The sequence below is a fragment of the Salvelinus fontinalis genome, chromosome 14 (genome assembly GCF_029448725.1).
Source record: "Salvelinus fontinalis isolate EN_2023a chromosome 14, ASM2944872v1, whole genome shotgun sequence".
Lineage (NCBI taxonomy): Eukaryota > Metazoa > Chordata > Actinopteri > Salmoniformes > Salmonidae > Salvelinus > Salvelinus fontinalis.
In genome coordinates this window covers 5364311-5370310 of record NC_074678.1, presented here as the reverse complement: position 1 = coordinate 5370310, position 6000 = coordinate 5364311, and positions in this window count along the sequence as shown.

Sequence of the window (6000 nt, the reverse complement as noted above, 5' to 3'; positions counted from 1 at the left end):
AAACACAACCACTTCAAAGATCTAATGATGTATGAATGAAACTTTAGCTCAGCTCCAACTGAAAAAAAAAAAAAAAAAGCTTCTCTGCACTTTAGTGGCATAGGCTTGCGTCACAAACGGCACCCTATTCCCCTTTATAGTGCACTAGTTTTGACCAGGGTTCATGATCAAAAGTGATGCATTGTATAGGGAATAGGGTGCCACTTGAGACTAAGTCATAATAATATAATATAATGAAGTGTGAGTTTCTTTGTGCTGGAGAGGTGTCTTTTATCAGCTCTGTCTCATATCGCTTCTCCCACAACCCATCACGCTCAATATGGTTGCTTCCAAAATGGCACACTGGTCCCACATTATATAGTGCACAAAGGGGGCCCTGGTCAAAAGTAGTCCACTATATAGTGAATAGGGTCTTTTATCAACACTTTATCTCTTCCTTCCCCCACGGGGCTGCAAACTTCATTACAGAAGAGTTGTTCTTGTGTATAGCAACCCACCGGGGGGGGGTCCATGCTGCCAGACAAGTCTCTCTCTCTCTCTCTTGTCTCTGTTTAAACATTTAAATAGTGTTGCTTCTTATTGTTGTCCCTCTTTCATCCAGTATGTTTGAAATAATAATGCTGTGGCTGATGGGAAACTGCTATAGGACAGAGGAGGGGTCTCAGAGGAGACAGAGAAGGGGGAGAGGAGACAGGGAGCGAGAGAAAGAGGGGAGAGAAGGAGGAGAGGGTAGAGAGAAAGGGAGATGAGAGAGAGAGAGAGAGAGAGAGAGAGAGGAGTGAGAAAGGGAGAGAAAGAGAGAAAGTGAGAGAAAGATTGACTTGAATTGAGAGAGAGAGAGAGAGAGAACAATTTCAGAGGGGGCAGCAATTCCCCCACCCCCATCCAACCCCCCACCCCCCACTTCACTAAGCCAATCTGACTGCAGGAGACTGAAGATGAAAAAAGAGAATGAAGAACAACTGTTTTGTTGCAGATGAAACGCTCATTAAAAAGCAGAGCTATAGAACAAACAAAGCTGTTCCTATGAGGCCCTTACTCTTCCATTCAAACTAATTTCATAATTTCATCCCTGTTTTAATAAACTAATAATTCCTTGGTGGAAAAGGTATTCATTCAGACTTTTCCGGTCGTTTTGTTCTAGTGAGTGAGAGGTGGTATTATGAGAATGGCAAGGAGAATGGGACTCAAACCTCTAGAGGTGGACTAGCATCGTCTGTCTGTACTGATGGGAAATCAGCCTGATGTTGTATCAATCTCCTTGGATCCTGGACAATTAAATGATTTAAGTGTAATAATATTGAGCCTTTACACATCTGATGTCTGGTTAATGAAGCCAGGGGCTGGATGTCTAATATAGTGCGTCTTGTAAAGGAGAAGCTCAAGCTGAATGTCAAACAACTTTTGTCTTCATAACTTGAAGTTTTATGAAAAGCTGAGTGTACAAAACATGAGGACATGTTAATTTTCTTCGTTTTTAATACATTTGCAAAAAAAATTATAAACTTTTTTCGCTTTGTCATTATGGAGTATTGTGTCAAGATTGATGATATTTATATATATATTTTTTAATCCATTTTAGAATAAGGCTGTAACGTAACAAAATGTGGAAAAAGTTAAGCGGTGGAAAGACTTTCCGTATATATATATATATATTGTGCCAGTCAAAAGTTTGGACACACCTATTCATTCAAGGGTTTTTCTGTATTTGTATTATTTTCTACACTGTTGAATAATAGTGAAGACATCAAAACTATGAAATAACACATTGAATCATGTAATAATCTCAAGAAATGTTAACAAATCAAAATTAATTTTATATTTGAGATTCTTTAAAGTAGCCACCCTTTGCCTTGATGACAGTTTTACACACTCTTGGCAATTTTCTCAACCAGCTTCATCCTGAATGCTTTTCCAACAGTCTTGAAGGAGGTCCCACATATGCTGAGCACTTGTTAGCTGCTTTTCCTTCACTATGCGGTCCAACTCATCCCAAACTATCTCAAATGGTTTGAGGTCGGGTGATTGTGAAGGCCAGGTCATCTGATGCAGCACTCCATCACTCTCCTTCTTGGTCAAATAACCCTTACACATCCTGGAGGTGTGTTTTGGGTCAATGTCCTGTTGAAAAACAAATGATAGTCCCACTGAGCGCAAACCAGTCGGGATGGCGTATCGCTGCAGAAGGCTGTGGTAGCCATGCTGGTTAAGTGTCCGTGGAATTCTAAATAAATCACCGACAGTGTCACCAGCAAAGCACCCCCACACAATCAGACCTCCTCCTCCATGCTTCACGGTGAGAACCACACATGTGGAGATCATCCGTTCACCTACTCTTCATCTCACAGAGACACGGCAGTTGGAACCAAAAATCTCAAATTTGGACTCACCAGACCAAAGGACAGATTTCCACCGGTCTAATGTCCATTGCTCGTGTTTCTTGGCCCAAGCAAGTCTCTTCTTATTGGTATCCTTTAGTAGTGGTTCATTTGCAACAATTCAACAATGAAGGCCTGATTCACGCAGTCTCCTCTGAACAGTTGATGTTGAGTTGTGTCTGTTACTTGAACTCTGTGAAGCATTTATTTGGGCTGCAATTTCTGAGGCTGAACTTATCCTCTGCAGCAGAGGTAACTCTGGTCTTCCTTTCCTGTGGCGGTCCTCATGAGAGCCAGTTTCATCATAGCGCTTGATGGTTTTTGCGACTGCACTTAAAAGAAACTTTCAAAGTTCTTGAAATGGTTTCCGGATTGACTGACCTTCATGTCTTAAAGTAATGATGGACTGTCATTTCTCTTTGCTTATTTACAGCATTGAAGGTCCCCAAGAACACAGTGGTTTCCATCATTCTTAAATGGAAGAAGTTTGGAATCACCAAGACTTCCTAGAGCCAGTGTTGGAAATAGGACCCAAAGTCATACTTGAGTAAAAGTAAAGATACCTTAATTGAAAATTACTCAAGTAGAGGGAAAAATACTACTTGAGAAAAAGTTTTTTAAAGTATTTGGTTTGAAATATACTTAAGTATCAAAAGTAAATATACATTTACATTTACATTTAAGTCATTTAGCAGACGCTCTTATCCAGAGCGACTTACAAATTGGTGCATTCACCTAATGACATCCAGTGGAACAGCCACTTTACAATAGTGCATCTAAATCTTTTAAGGGGGGGGGGGGGGGGGGGCAGAAGGATTGCTTTATCCTAGGTATTCCTTGAAGAGGTGGGGTTTCAGGTGTCTCCGGAAGGTGGTGATTGACTCCGCTGTCCTGGCGTCGTGAGGGAGTTTGTTCCACCATTGGGGTGCCAGAGCAGCGAACAGTTTTGACTGGGCTGAGCGGGAACTGTACTTCCTCAGTGGTAGGGAGGCGAGCAGGCCAGAGGTGGATGAACGCAGTGCCCTTGTTTGGGTGTAGGGCCTAATCAGAGCCTGAAGGTACTGAGGTGCCGTTCCCCTCACAGCTCCGTAGGCAAGCACCATGGTCTTGTAGCGGATGCGAGCTTCAACTGGAAGCCAGTGGAGAGAGCGGAGGAGCGGGGTGACGTGAGATAACTTGGGAAGGTTGAACACCAGACGGGCTGCGGCGTTCTGGATGAGTTGTAGGGGTTTAATGGCACAGGCAGGGAGCCCAGCCAACAGCGAGTTGCAGTAATCCAGACGGGAGATGACAAGTGCCTGGATTAGGACCTGCGCCGCTTCCTGTGTGAGGCAGGGTCGTACTCTGCGGATGTTGTAGAGCATGAACCTACAGGAACGGGCCACCGCCTTGATGTTAGTTGAGAACGACAGGGTGTTGTCCAGGATCACGCCAAGGTTCTTAGCGCTCTGGGAGGAGGACACAATGGAGTTGTCAACCGTGATGGCGAGATCATGGAACGGACAGGCCTTCCCCGGGAGGAAGAGCAGCTCCGTCTTGCCGAGGTTCAGCTTGAGGTGGTGATCCGTCATCCACACTGATATGTCTGCCAGACATGCAGAGATGCGATTCGCCACCTGGTCATCAGAAGGGGGAAAGGAGAAGATTAATTGTGTGTCGTCTGCATAGCAGTGATAGGAGAGACCATGTGAGGTTATGACAGAGCCAAGTGACTTGGTGTATAGCGAGAACAGGAGAGGGCCTAGAACAGAGCCCTGGGGGACACCAGTGGTGAGAGCGCGTGGTGAGGAGACAGATTCTCGCCACGCCACCTGGTAGGAGCGACCTGTCAGGTAGGACGCAATCCAAGCGTGGGCCGCGCCGGAGATGCCCAACTCGGAGAGGGTGGAGAGGAGGATCTGATGGTTCACAGTATCGAAGGCAGCCGATAGGTCTAGAAGGATGAGAGCAGAGGAGAGAGAGTTAGCTTTAGCAGTGCGGAGCGCCTCCGTGATACAGAGAAGAGCAGTCTCAGTTGAGTGACTAGTCTTGAAACCTGACTGATTTGGATCAAGAAGGTCATTCTGAGAGAGATAGCAGGAGAGCTGGCCAAGGACGGCACGTTCAAGAGTTTTGGAGAGAAAAGAAAGAAGGGATACTGGTCTGTAGTTGTTGACATCGGAGGGATCGAGTGTAGGTTTTTTCAGAAGGGGTGCAACTCTCGCAATATAATTGCAAAAATATCCTTAAGTATCAAAAGTAAAAGTAAATATATAAATAATTTCAAATTCCTTATTTTAATCAAACCAGACAGCACACTTTTCTTGTTTTTTTAATGTACGGATAGCCAGGGCCACAATCCAACACTCAGACATCTTTAAAAAAAAAACAAGCATTTGTATTTACTGAGTCCACCAGATCAGAGGCAGTAGGGATGACCAGGGATGTTCTCTGATTAGTGAGTCCTCCAGATCAGAGGCAGTAGGGATGACCAGGGATTTTCTCTTTAAGTGCGATAATTAGACAATTTTCCTGTCCTGCTAAGCATTCAAAATGTAACGAGTACTTTTGGGTGTCAGGGAAAATGTACGGAGTAAAAAGTACATTATTTTCTTCAGGAATGTAGTGGAGTAAAAGTAAAAGTGGTCAAAAATATAAATAGTAAAGTACAGTTTCCTTAAAAACTACTTAAGTAGTACTTTAAAGCACTTTACACCACTGCTTAGAGCTGGCCGCCCTGCCCAACTGAGAAATCAGTGGAGAAGGGCCTTGGTCAGGGAGGTGACCAAGAAGCTGATGGTCACTCTGACAGAGCTCCAGAGTTCCTCTGTGGAGATGGGAGAACCTTCCAGGAGGACAACCATCTCTGTAGCACTCCACCAATCAGGTCTTTATGGTAGAGTGGCCAGACGGAAGCCACTCCTCAGTAAAAGGCACATGACAGCCCACTTGGAGTTTGCCAAAAGGCATCTAAAGGACTCTCAGACCAATGAGAAACCAGATGCTATTTTCTGATGAAACCAAGATTGAACTCTATGGCCTGAATGTCAAGCGTTATGTCTGGAGGAAACCTGGCACTATCTCTACGGTGAAGCATGGTGGTGGCAGCATCATGCTGTGGGGGTGTTTTTCAGCGGCAGGGACTGGGAGACTAGTCAGGATCGAGGGAAAGATGAACAGAGTAAAATACAGCGAGATCATTGATGAAAACCTGCTCCAGAGCGCTCAGGACCTCAGACTCGGGCAAAGGTTCACCTTCCAACAGGACAACATGCCTAAGCACACAGCCAAGACAAACACAGCAGTGGCCTGAGACAACTGAGACATGGTTTGTGTATGTGTGTCATTCAGAGGGTGAATGGGCAACAAAAGATTTAAGTGCCATAGAACGGGGTATGGTAGTATGTGCCAGGTGCCTCGGTTTGTGTCAAGAACTACAACACTGCTGGGTTTTTCACGCTCAACAGTTTCCCCGTGTGTATCAAGTCCACCACCCAAAGGACATACAGCCAACTGGACACAACTGTGTGTAGCATTGGAGTCAACATGGACCAGCATCCCTGTGGAACACTTTCAACACCTTGTAGTCCATGCCCCGATTAATTGAGGCTGTTCTGAGGGCAAAAGGGGTGTTGCAACTCAA